At 46.2% G+C, this 18,787-nt stretch overlaps 8 non-coding genes across 8 annotated transcripts; all 8 read right to left on the bottom strand.

Annotated features, from left to right (window-relative positions):
- Nucleotides 1–1,985: 1,985 nt before the first annotated feature.
- On the bottom strand, nt 1,986–2,176 carry LOC130339495 (U2 spliceosomal RNA). Its single transcript, XR_008879860.1, has one exon. It is a non-coding gene; the product is annotated as a U2 spliceosomal RNA (small nuclear RNA).
- Nucleotides 2,177–4,269: 2,093 nt separating this feature from the next.
- Nucleotides 4,270–4,460, bottom strand: LOC130339483 (U2 spliceosomal RNA). The gene has a single exon (XR_008879852.1). It is a non-coding gene; the product is annotated as a U2 spliceosomal RNA (small nuclear RNA).
- A 2,088-nt stretch (nt 4,461–6,548) lies between these two features.
- LOC130339471 (U2 spliceosomal RNA) lies at nt 6,549–6,739 on the bottom strand. The gene has a single exon (XR_008879841.1). It is a non-coding gene; the product is annotated as a U2 spliceosomal RNA (small nuclear RNA).
- A 2,090-nt stretch (nt 6,740–8,829) lies between these two features.
- Nucleotides 8,830–9,020, bottom strand: LOC130339459 (U2 spliceosomal RNA). Its single transcript, XR_008879830.1, has one exon. It is a non-coding gene; the product is annotated as a U2 spliceosomal RNA (small nuclear RNA).
- A 2,089-nt stretch (nt 9,021–11,109) lies between these two features.
- Nucleotides 11,110–11,300, bottom strand: LOC130339552 (U2 spliceosomal RNA). The gene has a single exon (XR_008879903.1). It is a non-coding gene; the product is annotated as a U2 spliceosomal RNA (small nuclear RNA).
- A 2,085-nt stretch (nt 11,301–13,385) lies between these two features.
- LOC130339539 (U2 spliceosomal RNA) lies at nt 13,386–13,576 on the bottom strand. Its single transcript, XR_008879892.1, has one exon. It is a non-coding gene; the product is annotated as a U2 spliceosomal RNA (small nuclear RNA).
- Nucleotides 13,577–15,670: 2,094 nt separating this feature from the next.
- On the bottom strand, nt 15,671–15,861 carry LOC130339527 (U2 spliceosomal RNA). The gene has a single exon (XR_008879881.1). It is a non-coding gene; the product is annotated as a U2 spliceosomal RNA (small nuclear RNA).
- Nucleotides 15,862–17,946: 2,085 nt separating this feature from the next.
- Nucleotides 17,947–18,137, bottom strand: LOC130339515 (U2 spliceosomal RNA). Its single transcript, XR_008879870.1, has one exon. It is a non-coding gene; the product is annotated as a U2 spliceosomal RNA (small nuclear RNA).
- Between the last annotated feature and the right edge of the window lie 650 nt (nt 18,138–18,787).

Below are 18,787 nucleotides of genomic sequence, written 5' to 3'. Positions count from 1 at the left end.
AGTCAACCACCAGTACACACAGCAGAACCTAAACCCATACCATTATTGCTAAGCAGCAAGACAGGGGCCCATTGCACTCCCACGGGGCCTTTTTAAATGCAATCCATAACCCGGATTTGCCAGGAACCCTTCTTACTCCTCCTACTTGCATGTGACACTGGGCTTAGGATCTGCATAGGAAACACACACACAAGCACACACCTACCTTTGTTGCCTGCAGATGCCTCCTTGGCTGTCCCCAAACGGTATCAAACCAACACCCACGGGAAGCTGTAAGCATAGAGGACATGCCTGCACCCCATTGGACTTACCTGTGTGGGTTAAATCCGGGTTATTTGACAACCTATGGCGGTGATGGTTCTGCTCAGGCAGAGCAGTGCTGATGCTCCTCATAAAGCTGTCGCTGCTGTGAAGGTTCTAGGTGACATCACAAATCCCTTTGGTTACATACACAACAAAGCTGGGTTGTTGTTGTTTACACTCTGCAAGGCCTGTGGAAGTGAGTGACATCATAGCACTGTAGTTCTGAGGGTTCAAGATGGATGCAACAATCTCCTGTTGCTTCTATGAAGGCCGTAATAGACGACATCACCAAACAGCTCCATAGTCACATACACAGCAAAGGAGAGATGTTGTTTACACCTAGTGATGTCAGTGGTATTGAGTGACATCACAGCACAGTGCTAAGGCTCCTGGGCCTGGACACAGCAGCGGCTGCAATATCTCAACGGAGAATATGTTTATATCTATGTGTGTGTGTGCGCATATATATATATATATATATATATATATATATATATATATATATATATTTCTCCGCCGAAATCACTTTTAAACCCATTTCCACCTTTTTTTCCCTTCTCTTCCTCTTACTTTTTTTTCACGTTTTTTTACGTTTTTCTCCTTTTCGCCTCTTTTCTGGGCGTATTATTCTTCTTTTTCTTCTTTTTTTTCGTCTAATGCATACCCCATCAGTGCAGCAATGCTTATTCAATACCGCCAGCAGATGGAGACACTGGGGGATAATTTTCTAAGGATTTATACAGATTTTTCCTGTCTGAATTTGTCGCACAGAAAGTTGCAGGCCAAATATGTGTGACATTTCTGCGACTTTAGCTTCTAGAGCATTTTTACAACATTATACATAGGTGCTGAATACATAAAAAGCGACTGTTCAGCGACAGACAAGTCGCATCGGCTGAAAGTAGGCCAGAATGTCAGTCCATGTTGGAGCAGGTTTAGATACAGTCTAAAGCATAGATCTCAAAGTCTGTGCACAGAATTTAGCAAGGGCCTCGCACCTTCTGATGCATCAGGTAGGTGCACAATAGCATAGCCTAACCCTCTGTACTTTGGTCTATATTGATGCGGGACATAGACAGCCAGCTGATGACCAATCCATTAGTGCAATGGATGGCTGGAAGCATTTGTCTTTGCCTTTGCAATACCACAGAAGCAATGCATGGTCAATGTACAGCAATGACACACCTGTGTGAACAGCCAGGAGACCCCCCCCCCCCCCATGTTATGTTACATAGTTACATAGTTAGTACGGTCGAAAAAAGACATATGTCCATCACGTTCAACCAGGGAATTAAGGGGTAGGGGTGTGGCGCGATATTGGGGAAGGGATGAGATTTTATATTTCTTCATAAGCATTAATCTTATTTTGTCAATTAGGAACATTCAGCACCCACCCGCTATCAAGGCAGCTGCCTATCATGTCATGCCCTACCTGCACAGGTGTGCTGGCTACTCAAATGATCCAATTAAGGAGGCCATTTAGTCAGCAGCAGCAGAAGTCCTGTGCCTGGACGCTCCAACAGGGGCCAGACACAAGCAGAAGCAGAAGCAGCAGAAGCAGCAGCAGCACCACCTTTTGTTTATTGGCTGCAGCAGCAGCAAGGCCCACAGGGCTGGCTAGCTGGCTAGCCAGCAAGCAGGTAGCAATGAAAGTAGGAATCTTTCTTTTTAACCCTGTAAGGGGGTGGTGCACTGTACCCGAAGATACTGCCATATCGGGTCAATGCATAGGGCGACGGAAGCAAGCTTCGAAATCGGCCCCCGTTCTCAAAAATCCATTTAATATATGGTCCCCAGATAGGGGACGTATCAGATATTAAACTGATAAGAACAGATACTACACTTGATCTTAGCCAAAAGGCCGAGAAGCGATAACCGTGAAAGGGGCGGGCCCAACAAGGTCCCCTTCATGGGCACTATCACTGCTTGCTGTCAGGGAGGCTGCCAGACAATTTTCCATGCACACTCTGGGCTGGGGGGCAGTCAACCACCAGTACACACAGCAGAACCTAAACCCATACCATTATTGCTAAGCAGCAAGACAGGGGCCCATTGCACTCCCACGGGGCCTTTTTAAATGCAATCCATAACCCGGATTTGCCAGGAACCCTTCTTACTCCTCCTACTTGCATGTGACACTGGGCTTAGGATCTGCATAGGAAACACACACACAAGCACACACCTACCTTTGTTGCCTGCAGATGCCTCCTTGGCTGTCCCCAAACGGTATCAAACCAACACCCACGGGAAGCTGTAAGCATAGAGGACATGCCTGCACCCCATTGGACTTACCTGTGTGGGTTAAATCCGGGTTATTTGACAACCTATGGCGGTGATGGTTCTGCTCAGGCAGAGCAGTGCTGATGCTCCTCATAAAGCTGTCGCTGCTGTGAAGGTTCTAGGTGACATCACAAATCCCTTTGGTTACATACACAACAAAGCTGGGTTGTTGTTGTTTACACTCTGCAAGGCCTGTGGAAGTGAGTGACATCATAGCACTGTAGTTCTGAGGGTTCAAGATGGATGCAACAATCTCCTGTTGCTTCTATGAAGGCCGTAATAGACGACATCACCAAACAGCTCCATAGTCACATACACAGCAAAGGAGAGATGTTGTTTACACCTAGTGATGTCAGTGGTATTGAGTGACATCACAGCACAGTGCTAAGGCTCCTGGGCCTGGACACAGCAGCGGCTGCAATATCTCAACGGAGAATACGTTTATATCTATGTGTGTGTGTGCGCATATATATATATATATATATATATATATATATATATATATATATATATTTCTCCGCCGAAATCACTTTTAAACCCATTTCCACCTTTTTTTCCCTTCTCTTCCTCTTACTTTTTTTTCACGTTTTTTTACGTTTTTCTCCTTTTCGCCTCTTTTCTGGGCGTATTATTCTTCTTTTTCTTCTTTTTTTTCGTCTAATGCATACCCCATCAGTGCAGCAATGCTTATTCAATACCGCCAGCAGATGGAGACACTGGGGGATAATTTTCTAAGGATTTATACTGATTTTTCCTGTCTGAATTTGTCGCACAGAAAGTTGCAGGCCAAATATGTGTGACATTTCTGCGACTTTAGCTTCTAGAGCATTTTTACAACATTATACATAGGTGCTGAATACATAAAAAGCGACTGTTCAGCGACAGACAAGTCGCATCGGCTGAAAGTAGGCCAGAATGTCAGTCCATGTTGGAGCAGGTTTAGATACAGTCTAAAGCATAGATCTCAAAGTCTGTGCACAGAATTTAGCAAGGGCCTCGCACCTTCTGATGCATCAGGTAGGTGCACAATAGCATAGCCTAACCCTCTGTACTTTGGTCTATATTGATGCGGGACATAGACAGCCAGCTGATGACCAATCCATTAGTGCAATGGATGGCTGGAAGCATTTGTCTTTGCCTTTGCAATACCACAGAAGCAATGCATGGTCAATGTACAGCAATGACACACCTGTGTGAACAGCCAGGAGACCCCCCCCCCCCCCATGTTATGTTACATAGTTACATAGTTAGTACGGTCGAAAAAAGACATATGTCCATCACGTTCAACCAGGGAATTAAGGGGTAGGGGTGTGGCGCGATATTGGGGAAGGGATGAGATTTTATATTTCTTCATAAGCATTAATCTTATTTTGTCAATTAGGAACATTCAGCACCCACCCGCTATCAAGGCAGCTGCCTATCATGTCATGCCCTACCTGCACAGGTGTGCTGGCTACTCAAATGATCCAATTAAGGAGGCCATTTAGTCAGCAGCAGCAGAAGTCCTGTGCCTGGACGCTCCAACAGGGGCCAGACACAAGCAGAAGCAGAAGCAGCAGAAGCAGCAGCAGCACCACCTTTTGTTTATTGGCTGCAGCAGCAGCAAGGCCCACAGGGCTGGCTAGCTGGCTAGCCAGCAAGCAGGTAGCAATGAAAGTAGGAATCTTTCTTTTTAACCCTGTAAGGGGGTGGTGCACTGTACCCGAAGATACTGCCATATCGGGTCAATGCATAGGGCGACGGAAGCAAGCTTCGAAATCGGCCCCCGTTCTCAAAAATCCATTTAATATATGGTCCCCAGATAGGGGACGTATCAGATATTAAACTGATAAGAACAGATACTACACTTGATCTTAGCCAAAAGGCCGAGAAGCGATAACCGTGAAAGGGGCGGGCCCAACAAGGTCCCCTTCATGGGCACTATCACTGCTTGCTGTCAGGGAGGCTGCCAGACAATTTTCCATGCACACTCTGGGCTGGGGGGCAGTCAACCACCAGTACACACAGCAGAACCTAAACCCATACCATTATTGCTAAGCAGCAAGACAGGGGCCCATTGCACTCCCACGGGGCCTTTTTAAATGCAATCCATAACCCGGATTTGCCAGGAACCCTTCTTACTCCTCCTACTTGCATGTGACACTGGGCTTAGGATCTGCATAGGAAACACACACACAAGCACACACCTACCTTTGTTGCCTGCAGATGCCTCCTTGGCTGTCCCCAAACGGTATCAAACCAACACCCACGGGAAGCTGTAAGCATAGAGGACATGCCTGCACCCCATTGGACTTACCTGTGTGGGTTAAATCCGGGTTATTTGACAACCTATGGCGGTGATGGTTCTGCTCAGGCAGAGCAGTGCTGATGCTCCTCATAAAGCTGTCGCTGCTGTGAAGGTTCTAGGTGACATCACAAATCCCTTTGGTTACATACACAACAAAGCTGGGTTGTTGTTGTTTACACTCTGCAAGGCCTGTGGAAGTGAGTGACATCATAGCACTGTAGTTCTGAGGGTTCAAGATGGATGCAACAATCTCCTGTTGCTTCTATGAAGGCCGTAATAGACGACATCACCAAACAGCTCCATAGTCACATACACAGCAAAGGAGAGATGTTGTTTACACCTAGTGATGTCAGTGGTATTGAGTGACATCACAGCACAGTGCTAAGGCTCCTGGGCCTGGACACAGCAGCGGCTGCAATATCTCAACGGAGAATACGTTTATATCTATGTGTGTGTGTGCGCATATATATATATATATATATATATATATATATATATATATATATTTCTCCGCCGAAATCACTTTTAAACCCATTTCCACCTTTTTTTCCCTTCTCTTCCTCTTACTTTTTTTTCACGTTTTTTTACGTTTTTCTCCTTTTCGCCTCTTTTCTGGGCGTATTATTCTTCTTTTTCTTCTTTTTTTTCGTCTAATGCATACCCCATCAGTGCAGCAATGCTTATTCAATACCGCCAGCAGATGGAGACACTGGGGGATAATTTTCTAAGGATTTATACTGATTTTTCCTGTCTGAATTTGTCGCACAGAAAGTTGCAGGCCAAATATGTGTGACATTTCTGCGACTTTAGCTTCTAGAGCATTTTTACAACATTATACATAGGTGCTGAATACATAAAAAGCGACTGTTCAGCGACAGACAAGTCGCATCGGCTGAAAGTAGGCCAGAATGTCAGTCCATGTTGGAGCAGGTTTAGATACAGTCTAAAGCATAGATCTCAAAGTCTGTGCACAGAATTTAGCAAGGGCCTCGCACCTTCTGATGCATCAGGTAGGTGCACAATAGCATAGCCTAACCCTCTGTACTTTGGTCTATATTGATGCGGGACATAGACAGCCAGCTGATGACCAATCCATTAGTGCAATGGATGGCTGGAAGCATTTGTCTTTGCCTTTGCAATACCACAGAAGCAATGCATGGTCAATGTACAGCAATGACACACCTGTGTGAACAGCCAGGAGACCCCCCCCCCCCCCATGTTATGTTACATAGTTACATAGTTAGTACGGTCGAAAAAAGACATATGTCCATCACGTTCAACCAGGGAATTAAGGGGTAGGGGTGTGGCGCGATATTGGGGAAGGGATGAGATTTTATATTTCTTCATAAGCATTAATCTTATTTTGTCAATTAGGAACATTCAGCACCCACCCGCTATCAAGGCAGCTGCCTATCATGTCATGCCCTACCTGCACAGGTGTGCTGGCTACTCAAATGATCCAATTAAGGAGGCCATTTAGTCAGCAGCAGCAGAAGTCCTGTGCCTGGACGCTCCAACAGGGGCCAGACACAGCAGAAGCAGAAGCAGCAGAAGCAGCAGCAGCACCACCTTTTGTTTATTGGCTGCAGCAGCAGCAAGGCCCACAGGGCTGGCTAGCTGGCTAGCCAGCAAGCAGGTAGCAATGAAAGTAGGAATCTTTCTTTTTAACCCTGTAAGGGGGTGGTGCACTGTACCCGAAGATACTGCCATATCGGGTCAATGCATAGGGCGACGGAAGCAAGCTTCGAAATCGGCCCCCGTTCTCAAAAATCCATTTAATATATGGTCCCCAGATAGGGGACGTATCAGATATTAAACTGATAAGAACAGATACTACACTTGATCTTAGCCAAAAGGCCGAGAAGCGATAACCGTGAAAGGGGCGGGCCCAACAAGGTCCCCTTCATGGGCACTATCACTGCTTGCTGTCAGGGAGGCTGCCAGACAATTTTCCATGCACACTCTGGGCTGGGGGGCAGTCAACCACCAGTACACACAGCAGAACCTAAACCCATACCATTATTGCTAAGCAGCAAGACAGGGGCCCATTGCACTCCCACGGGGCCTTTTTAAATGCAATCCATAACCCGGATTTGCCAGGAACCCTTCTTACTCCTCCTACTTGCATGTGACACTGGGCTTAGGATCTGCATAGGAAACACACACACAAGCACACACCTACCTTTGTTGCCTGCAGATGCCTCCTTGGCTGTCCCCAAACGGTATCAAACCAACACCCACGGGAAGCTGTAAGCATAGAGGACATGCCTGCACCCCATTGGACTTACCTGTGTGGGTTAAATCCGGGTTATTTGACAACCTATGGCGGTGATGGTTCTGCTCAGGCAGAGCAGTGCTGATGCTCCTCATAAAGCTGTCGCTGCTGTGAAGGTTCTAGGTGACATCACAAATCCCTTTGGTTACATACACAACAAAGCTGGGTTGTTGTTGTTTACACTCTGCAAGGCCTGTGGAAGTGAGTGACATCATAGCACTGTAGTTCTGAGGGTTCAAGATGGATGCAACAATCTCCTGTTGCTTCTATGAAGGCCGTAATAGACGACATCACCAAACAGCTCCATAGTCACATACACAGCAAAGGAGAGATGTTGTTTACACCTAGTGATGTCAGTGGTATTGAGTGACATCACAGCACAGTGCTAAGGCTCCTGGGCCTGGACACAGCAGCGGCTGCAATATCTCAACGGAGAATACGTTTATATCTATGTGTGTGTGTGCGCATATATATATATATATATATATATATATATATATATATATATATATATATATATATTTCTCCGCCGAAATCACTTTTAAACCCATTTCCACCTTTTTTTCCCTTCTCTTCCTCTTACTTTTTTTTCACGTTTTTCTCCTTTTCGCCTCTTTTCTGGGCGTATTATTCTTCTTTTTCTTCTTTTTTTTCGTCTAATGCATACCCCATCAGTGCAGCATTGCTTATTCAATACCGCCAGCAGATGGAGACACTGGGGGATAATTTTCTAAGGATTTATACTGATTTTTCCTGTCTGAATTTGTCGCACAGAAAGTTGCAGGCCAAATATGTGTGACATTTCTGCGACTTTAGCTTCTAGAGCATTTTTACAACATTATACATAGGTGCTGAATACATAAAAAGCGACTGTTCAGCGACAGACAAGTCGCATCGGCTGAAAGTAGGCCAGAATGTCAGTCCATGTTGGAGCAGGTTTAGATACAGTCTAAAGCATAGATCTCAAAGTCTGTGCACAGAATTTAGCAAGGGCCTCGCACCTTCTGATGCATCAGGTAGGTGCACAATAGCATAGCCTAACCCTCTGTACTTTGGTCTATATTGATGCGGGACATAGACAGCCAGCTGATGACCAATCCATTAGTGCAATGGATGGCTGGAAGCATTTGTCTTTGCCTTTGCAATACCACAGAAGCAATGCATGGTCAATGTACAGCAATGACACACCTGTGTGAACAGCCAGGAGACCCCCCCCCCCCCATGTTATGTTACATAGTTACATAGTTAGTACGGTCGAAAAAAGACATATGTCCATCACGTTCAACCAGGGAATTAAGGGGTAGGGGTGTGGCGCGATATTGGGGAAGGGATGAGATTTTATATTTCTTCATAAGCATTAATCTTATTTTGTCAATTAGGAACATTCAGCACCCACCCGCTATCAAGGCAGCTGCCTATCATGTCATGCCCTACCTGCACAGGTGTGCTGGCTACTCAAATGATCCAATTAAGGAGGCCATTTAGTCAGCAGCAGCAGAAGTCCTGTGCCTGGACGCTCCAACAGGGGCCAGACACAAGCAGAAGCAGAAGCAGCAGAAGCAGCAGCAGCACCACCTTTTGTTTATTGGCTGCAGCAGCAGCAAGGCCCACAGGGCTGGCTAGCTGGCTAGCCAGCAAGCAGGTAGCAATGAAAGTAGGAATCTTTCTTTTTAACCCTGTAAGGGGGTGGTGCACTGTACCCGAAGATACTGCCATATCGGGTCAATGCATAGGGCGACGGAAGCAAGCTTCGAAATCGGCCCCCGTTCTCAAAAATCCATTTAATATATGGTCCCCAGATAGGGGACGTATCAGATATTAAACTGATAAGAACAGATACTACACTTGATCTTAGCCAAAAGGCCGAGAAGCGATAACCGTGAAAGGGGCGGGCCCAACAAGGTCCCCTTCATGGGCACTATCACTGCTTGCTGTCAGGGAGGCTGCCAGACAATTTTCCATGCACACTCTGGGCTGGGGGGCAGTCAACCACCAGTACACACAGCAGAACCTAAACCCATACCATTATTGCTAAGCAGCAAGACAGGGGCCCATTGCACTCCCACGGGGCCTTTTTAAATGCAATCCATAACCCGGATTTGCCAGGAACCCTTCTTACTCCTCCTACTTGCATGTGACACTGGGCTTAGGATCTGCATAGGAAACACACACACAAGCACACACCTACCTTTGTTGCCTGCAGATGCCTCCTTGGCTGTCCCCAAACGGTATCAAACCAACACCCACGGGAAGCTGTAAGCATAGAGGACATGCCTGCACCCCATTGGACTTACCTGTGTGGGTTAAATCCGGGTTATTTGACAACCTATGGCGGTGATGGTTCTGCTCAGGCAGAGCAGTGCTGATGCTCCTCATAAAGCTGTCGCTGCTGTGAAGGTTCTAGGTGACATCACAAATCCCTTTGGTTACATACACAACAAAGCTGGGTTGTTGTTGTTTACACTCTGCAAGGCCTGTGGAAGTGAGTGACATCATAGCACTGTAGTTCTGAGGGTTCAAGATGGATGCAACAATCTCCTGTTGCTTCTATGAAGGCCGTAATAGACGACATCACCAAACAGCTCCATAGTCACATACACAGCAAAGGAGAGATGTTGTTTACACCTAGTGATGTCAGTGGTATTGAGTGACATCACAGCACAGTGCTAAGGCTCCTGGGCCTGGACACAGCAGCGGCTGCAATATCTCAACGGAGAATACGTTTATATCTATGTGTGTGTGTGCGCATATATATACTATATATATATATATATATATATATATATATATATTTCTCCGCCGAAATCACTTTTAAACCCATTTCCACCTTTTTTTCCCTTCTCTTCCTCTTACTTTTTTTTCACGTTTTTTTACGTTTTTCTCCTTTTCGCCTCTTTTCTGGGCGTATTATTCTTCTTTTTCTTCTTTTTTTTCGTCTAATGCATACCCCATCAGTGCAGCAATGCTTATTCAATACCGCCAGCAGATGGAGACACTGGGGGATAATTTTCTAAGGATTTATACTGATTTTTCCTGTCTGAATTTGTCGCACAGAAAGTTGCAGGCCAAATATGTGTGACATTTCTGCGACTTTAGCTTCTAGAGCATTTTTACAACATTATACATAGGTGCTGAATACATAAAAAGCGACTGTTCAGCGACAGACAAGTCGCATCGGCTGAAAGTAGGCCAGAATGTCAGTCCATGTTGGAGCAGGTTTAGATACAGTCTAAAGCATAGATCTCAAAGTCTGTGCACAGAATTTAGCAAGGGCCTCGCACCTTCTGATGCATCAGGTAGGTGCACAATAGCATAGCCTAACCCTCTGTACTTTGGTCTATATTGATGCGGGACATAGACAGCCAGCTGATGACCAATCCATTAGTGCAATGGATGGCTGGAAGCATTTGTCTTTGCCTTTGCAATACCACAGAAGCAATGCATGGTCAATGTACAGCAATGACACACCTGTGTGAACAGCCAGGAGACCCCCCCCCCCCCATGTTATGTTACATAGTTACATAGTTAGTACGGTCGAAAAAAGACATATGTCCATCACGTTCAACCAGGGAATTAAGGGGTAGGGGTGTGGCGCGATATTGGGGAAGGGATGAGATTTTATATTTCTTCATAAGCATTAATCTTATTTTGTCAATTAGGAACATTCAGCACCCACCCGCTATCAAGGCAGCTGCCTATCATGTCATGCCCTACCTGCACAGGTGTGCTGGCTACTCAAATGATCCAATTAAGGAGGCCATTTAGTCAGCAGCAGCAGAAGTCCTGTGCCTGGACGCTCCAACAGGGGCCAGACACAAGCAGAAGCAGAAGCAGCAGAAGCAGCAGCAGCACCACCTTTTGTTTATTGGCTGCAGCAGCAGCAAGGCCCACAGGGCTGGCTAGCTGGCTAGCCAGCAAGCAGGTAGCAATGAAAGTAGGAATCTTTCTTTTTAACCCTGTAAGGGGGTGGTGCACTGTACCCGAAGATACTGCCATATCGGGTCAATGCATAGGGCGACGGAAGCAAGCTTCGAAATCGGCCCCCGTTCTCAAAAATCCATTTAATATATGGTCCCCAGATAGGGGACGTATCAGATATTAAACTGATAAGAACAGATACTACACTTGATCTTAGCCAAAAGGCCGAGAAGCGATAACCGTGAAAGGGGCGGGCCCAACAAGGTCCCCTTCATGGGCACTATCACTGCTTGCTGTCAGGGAGGCTGCCAGACAATTTTCCATGCACACTCTGGGCTGGGGGGCAGTCAACCACCAGTACACACAGCAGAACCTAAACCCATACCATTATTGCTAAGCAGCAAGACAGGGGCCCATTGCACTCCCACGGGGCCTTTTTAAATGCAATCCATAACCCGGATTTGCCAGGAACCCTTCTTACTCCTCCTACTTGCATGTGACACTGGGCTTAGGATCTGCATAGGAAACACACACACAAGCACACACCTACCTTTGTTGCCTGCAGATGCCTCCTTGGCTGTCCCCAAACGGTATCAAACCAACACCCACGGGAAGCTGTAAGCATAGAGGACATGCCTGCACCCCATTGGACTTACCTGTGTGGGTTAAATCCGGGTTATTTGACAACCTATGGCGGTGATGGTTCTGCTCAGGCAGAGCAGTGCTGATGCTCCTCATAAAGCTGTCGCTGCTGTGAAGGTTCTAGGTGACATCACAAATCCCTTTGGTTACATACACAACAAAGCTGGGTTGTTGTTGTTTACACTCTGCAAGGCCTGTGGAAGTGAGTGACATCATAGCACTGTAGTTCTGAGGGTTCAAGATGGATGCAACAATCTCCTGTTGCTTCTATGAAGGCCGTAATAGACGACATCACCAAACAGCTCCATAGTCACATACACAGCAAAGGAGAGATGTTGTTTACACCTAGTGATGTCAGTGGTATTGAGTGACATCACAGCACAGTGCTAAGGCTCCTGGGCCTGGACACAGCAGCGGCTGCAATATCTCAACGGAGAATACGTTTATATCTATGTGTGTGTGTGCGCATATATATATATATATATATATATATATATATATATATATATATATTTCTCCGCCGAAATCACTTTTAAACCCATTTCCACCTTTTTTTCCCTTCTCTTCCTCTTACTTTTTTTTCACGTTTTTTTACGTTTTTCTCCTTTTCGCCTCTTTTCTGGGCGTATTATTCTTCTTTTTCTTCTTTTTTTTCGTCTAATGCATACCCCATCAGTGCAGCAATGCTTATTCAATACCGCCAGCAGATGGAGACACTGGGGGATAATTTTCTAAGGATTTATACTGATTTTTCCTGTCTGAATTTGTCGCACAGAAAGTTGCAGGCCAAATATGTGTGACATTTCTGCGACTTTAGCTTCTAGAGCATTTTTACAACATTATACATAGGTGCTGAATACATAAAAAGCGACTGTTCAGCGACAGACAAGTCGCATCGGCTGAAAGTAGGCCAGAATGTCAGTCCATGTTGGAGCAGGTTTAGATACAGTCTAAAGCATAGATCTCAAAGTCTGTGCACAGAATTTAGCAAGGGCCTCGCACCTTCTGATGCATCAGGTAGGTGCACAATAGCATAGCCTAACCCTCTGTACTTTGGTCTATATTGATGCGGGACATAGACAGCCAGCTGATGACCAATCCATTAGTGCAATGGATGGCTGGAAGCATTTGTCTTTGCCTTTGCAATACCACAGAAGCAATGCATGGTCAATGTACAGCAATGACACACCTGTGTGAACAGCCAGGAGACCCCCCCCCCCCCCATGTTATGTTACATAGTTACATAGTTAGTACGGTCGAAAAAAGACATATGTCCATCACGTTCAACCAGGGAATTAAGGGGTAGGGGTGTGGCGCGATATTGGGGAAGGGATGAGATTTTATATTTCTTCATAAGCATTAATCTTATTTTGTCAATTAGGAACATTCAGCACCCACCCGCTATCAAGGCAGCTGCCTATCATGTCATGCCCTACCTGCACAGGTGTGCTGGCTACTCAAATGATCCAATTAAGGAGGCCATTTAGTCAGCAGCAGCAGAAGTCCTGTGCCTGGACGCTCCAACAGGGGCCAGACACAAGCAGAAGCAGAAGCAGCAGAAGCAGCACCACCTTTTGTTTATTGGCTGCAGCAGCAGCAAGGCCCACAGGGCTGGCTAGCTGGCTAGCCAGCAAGCAGGTAGCAATGAAAGTAGGAATCTTTCTTTTTAACCCTGTAAGGGGGTGGTGCACTGTACCCGAAGATACTGCCATATCGGGTCAATGCATAGGGCGACGGAAGCAAGCTTCGAAATCGGCCCCCGTTCTCAAAAATCCATTTAATATATGGTCCCCAGATAGGGGACGTATCAGATATTAAACTGATAAGAACAGATACTACACTTGATCTTAGCCAAAAGGCCGAGAAGCGATAACCGTGAAAGGGGCGGGCCCAACAAGGTCCCCTTCATGGGCACTATCACTGCTTGCTGTCAGGGAGGCTGCCAGACAATTTTCCATGCACACTCTGGGCTGGGGGGCAGTCAACCACCAGTACACACAGCAGAACCTAAACCCATACCATTATTGCTAAGCAGCAAGACAGGGGCCCATTGCACTCCCACGGGGCCTTTTTAAATGCAATCCATAACCCGGATTTGCCAGGAACCCTTCTTACTCCTCCTACTTGCATGTGACACTGGGCTTAGGATCTGCATAGGAAACACACACACAAGCACACACCTACCTTTGTTGCCTGCAGATGCCTCCTTGGCTGTCCCCAAACGGTATCAAACCAACACCCACGGGAAGCTGTAAGCATAGAGGACATGCCTGCACCCCATTGGACTTACCTGTGTGGGTTAAATCCGGGTTATTTGACAACCTATGGCGGTGATGGTTCTGCTCAGGCAGAGCAGTGCTGATGCTCCTCATAAAGCTGTCGCTGCTGTGAAGGTTCTAGGTGACATCACAAATCCCTTTGGTTACATACACAACAAAGCTGGGTTGTTGTTGTTTACACTCTGCAAGGCCTGTGGAAGTGAGTGACATCATAGCACTGTAGTTCTGAGGGTTCAAGATGGATGCAACAATCTCCTGTTGCTTCTATGAAGGCCGTAATAGACGACATCACCAAACAGCTCCATAGTCACATACACAGCAAAGGAGAGATGTTGTTTACACCTAGTGATGTCAGTGGTATTGAGTGACATCACAGCACAGTGCTAAGGCTCCTGGGCCTGGACACAGCAGCGGCTGCAATATCTCAACGGAGAATACGTTTATATCTATGTGTGTGTGTGCGCATATATATATATATATATATATATATATATATATATATATATATATATTTCTCCGCCGAAATCACTTTTAAACCCATTTCCACCTTTTTTTCCCTTCTCTTCCTCTTACTTTTTTTTCAAGTTTTTTTACGTTTTTCTCCTTTTCGCCTCTTTTCTGGGCGTATTATTCTTCTTTTTCTTCTTTTTTTTCGTCTAATGCATACCCCATCAGTGCAGCAATGCTTATTCAATACCGCCAGCAGATGGAGACACTGGGGGATAATTTTCTAAGGATTTATACTGATTTTTCCTGTCTGAATTTGTCGCACAGAAAGTTGCAGGCCAAATATGTGTGACATTTCTGCGACTTTAGCTTCTAGAGCATTTTTACAACATTATACATAGGTGCTGAATACATAAAAAGCGACTGTTCAGCGACAGACAAGTCGCATCGGCTGAAAGTAGGCCAGAATGTCAGTCCATGTTGGAGCAGGTTTAGATACAGTCTAAAGCATAGATCTCAAAGTCTGTGCACAGAATTTAGCAAGGGCCTCGCACCTTCTGATGCATCAGGTAGGTGCACAATAGCATAGCCTAACCCTCTGTACTTTGGTCTATATTGATGCGGGACATAGACAGCCAGCTGATGACCAATCCATTAGTGCAATGGATGGCTGGAAGCATTTGTCTTTGCCTTTGCAATACCACAGAAGCAATGCATGGTCAATGTACAGCAATGACACACCTGTGTGAACAGCCAGGAGACCCCCCCCCCCCCCCATGTTATGTTACATAGTTACATAGTTAGTACGGTCGAAAAAAGACATATGTCCATCACGTTCAACCAGGGAATTAAGGGGTAGGGGTGTGGCGCGATATTGGGGAAGGGATGAGATTTTATATTTCTTCATAAGCATTAATCTTATTTTGTCAATTAGGAACATTCAGCACCCACCCGCTATCAAGGCAGCTGCCTATCATGTCATGCCCTACCTGCACAGGTGTGCTGGCTACTCAAATGATCCAATTAAGGAGGCCATTTAGTCAGCAGCAGCAGAAGTCCTGTGCCTGGACGCTCCAACAGGGGCCAGACACAAGCAGAAGCAGAAGCAGCAGAAGCAGCAGCAGCACCACCTTTTGTTTATTGGCTGCAGCAGCAGCAAGGCCCACAGGGCTGGCTAGCTGGCTAGCCAGCAAGCAGGTAGCAATGAAAGTAGGAATCTTTCTTTTTAACCCTGTAAGGGGGTGGTGCACTGTACCCGAAGATACTGCCATATCGGGTCAATGCATAGGGCGACGGAAGCAAGCTTCGAAATCGGCCCCCGTTCTCAAAAATCCATTTAATATATGGTCCCCAGATAGGGGACGTATCAGATATTAAACTGATAAGAACAGATACTACACTTGATCTTAGCCAAAAGGCCGAGAAGCGATAACCGTGAAAGGGGCGGGCCCAACAAGGTCCCCTTCATGGGCACTATCACTGCTTGCTGTCAGGGAGGCTGCCAGACAATTTTCCATGCACACTCTGGGCTGGGGGGCAGTCAACCACCAGTACACACAGCAGAACCTAAACCCATACCATTATTGCTAAGCAGCAAGACAGGGGCCCATTGCACTCCCACGGGGCCTTTTTAAATGCAATCCATAACCCGGATTTGCCAGGAACCCTTCTTACTCCTCCTACTTGCATGTGACACTGGGCTTAGGCTCTGCATAGGAAACACACACACAAGCACACACCTACCTTTGTTGCCTGCAGATGCCTCCTTGGCTGTCCCCAAACGGTATCAAACCAACACCCACGGGAAGCTGTAAGCATAGAGGACATGCCTGCACCCCATTGGACTTACCTGTGTGGGTTAAATCCGGGTTATTTGACAACCTATGGCGGTGATGGTTCTGCTCAGGCAGAGCAGTGCTGATGCTCCTCATAAAGCTGTCGCTGCTGTGAAGGTTCTAGGTGACATCACAAATCCCTTTGGTTACATACACAACAAAGCTGGGTTGTTGTTGTTTACACTCTGCAAGGCCTGTGGAAGTGAGTGACATCATAGCACTGTAGTTCTGAGGGTTCAAGATGGATGCAACAATCTCCTGTTGCTTCTATGAAGGCCGTAATAGACGACATCACCAAACAGCTCCATAGTCACATACACAGCAAAGGAGAGATGTTGTTTACACCTAGTGATGTCAGTGGTATTGAGTGACATCACAGCACAGTGCTAAGGCTCCTGGGCCTGGACACAGCAGCGGCTGCAATATCTCAACGGAGAATACGTTTATATCTATGTGTGTGTGTGCGCATATATATATATATATATATATATATATATATATATATATATATATATATTCTCCGCCGAAATCACTTTTAAACCCATTTCCACCTTTTTTTCCCTTCTCTTCCTCTTACTTTTTTTTCACGTTTTTTTACGTTTTTCTCCTTTTCGCCTCTTTTCTGGGCGTATTATTCTTCTTTTTCTTCTTTTTTTTCGTCTAATGCATACCCCATCAGTGCAGCAATGCTTATTCAATACCGCCAGCAGATGGAGACACTGGGGGATAATTTTCTAAGGATTTATACTGATTTTTCCTGTCTGAATTTGTCGCACAGAAAGTTGCAGGCCAAATATGTGTGACATTTCTGCGACTTTAGCTTCTAGAGCATTTTTACAACATTATACATAGGTGCTGAATACATAAAAAGCGACTGTTCAGCGACAGACAAGTCGCATCGGCTGAAAGTAGGCCAGAATGTCAGTCCATGTTGGAGCAGGTTTAGATACAGTCTAAAGCATAGATCTCAAAGTCTGTGCACAGAATTTAGCAAGGGCCTCGCACCTTCTGATGCATCAGGTAGGTGCACAATAGCATAGCCTAACCCTCTGTACTTTGGTCTATATTGATGCGGGACATAGACAGCCAGCTGATGACCAATCCATTAGTGCAATGGATGGCTGGAAGCATTTGTCTTTGCCTTTGCAATACCACAGAAGCAATGCATGGTCAATGTACAGCAATGACACACCTGTGTGAACAGCCAGGAGACCCCCCCCCCCCCCATGTTATGTTACATAGTTACATAGTTAGTACGGTCGAAAAAAGACATATGTCCATCACGTTCAACCAGGGAATTAAGGGGTAGGGGTGTGGCGCGATATTGGGGAAGGGATGAGATTTTATATTTCTTCATAAGCATTAATCTTATTTTGTCAATTAGGAACATTCAGCACCCACCCGCTATCAAGGCAGCTGCCTATCATGTCATGCCCTACCTGCACAGGTGTGCTGGCTACTCAAATGATCCAATTAAGGAGGCCATTTAGTCAGCAGCAGCAGAAGTCCTGTGCCTGGACGCTCCAACAGGGGCCAGACACAAGCAGAAGCAGAAGCAGCAGCAGCACCACCTTTTGTTTATTGGCTGCAGCAGCAGCAAGGCCCACAGGGCTGGCTAGCTGGCTAGCCAGCAAGCAGGTAGCAATGAAAGTAGGAATCTTTCTTTTTAACCCTGTAAGGGGGTGGTGCACTGTACCCGAAGATACTGCCATATCGGGTCAATGCATAGGGCGACGGAAGCAAGCTTCGAAATCGGCCCCCGTTCTCAAAAATCCATTTAATATATGGTCCCCAGATAGGGGACGTATCAGATATTAAACTGATAAGAACAGATACTACACTTGATCTTAGCCAAAAGGCCGAGAAGCGATAACCGTGAAAGGGGCGGGCCCAACAAGGTCCCCTTCATGGGCACTATCACTGCTTGCTGTCAGGGAGGCTGCCAGACAATTTTCCATGCACACTCTGGGCTGGGGGGCAGTCAACCACCAGTACACACAGCAGAACCTAAACCCATACCATTATTGCTAAGCAGCAAGACAGGGGCCCATTGCACTCCCACGGGGCCTTTTTAAATGCAATCCATAACCCGGATTTGCCAGGAACCCTTCTTACTCCTCCTACTTGCATGTGACACTGGGCTTAGGATCTGCATAGGAAACACACACACAAGCACACACCTACCTTTGTTGCCTGCAGATGCCTCCTTGGCTGTCCCCAAACGGTATCAAACCAACACCCACGGGAAGCTGTAAGCATAGAGGACATGCCTGCACCCCATTGGACTTACCTGTGTGGGTTAAATCCGGGTTATTTGACAACCTATGGCGGTGATGGTTCTGCTCAGGCAGAGCAGTGCTGATGCTCCTCATAAAGCTGTCGCTGCTGTGAAGGTTCTAGGTGACATCACAAATCCCTTTGGTTACATACACAACAAAGCTGGGTTGTTGTTGTTTACACTCTGCAAGGCCTGTGGAAGTGAGTGACATCATAGCACTGTAGTTCTGAGGGTTCAAGATGG

The sequence above is a fragment of the Hyla sarda genome, unplaced genomic scaffold (genome assembly GCF_029499605.1).
Source record: "Hyla sarda isolate aHylSar1 unplaced genomic scaffold, aHylSar1.hap1 scaffold_544, whole genome shotgun sequence".
NCBI lineage: Eukaryota > Metazoa > Chordata > Amphibia > Anura > Hylidae > Hyla > Hyla sarda.
Note: the sequence above shows the minus strand (reverse complement) of the source record. Positions and strands in the feature narration are given on the sequence as shown.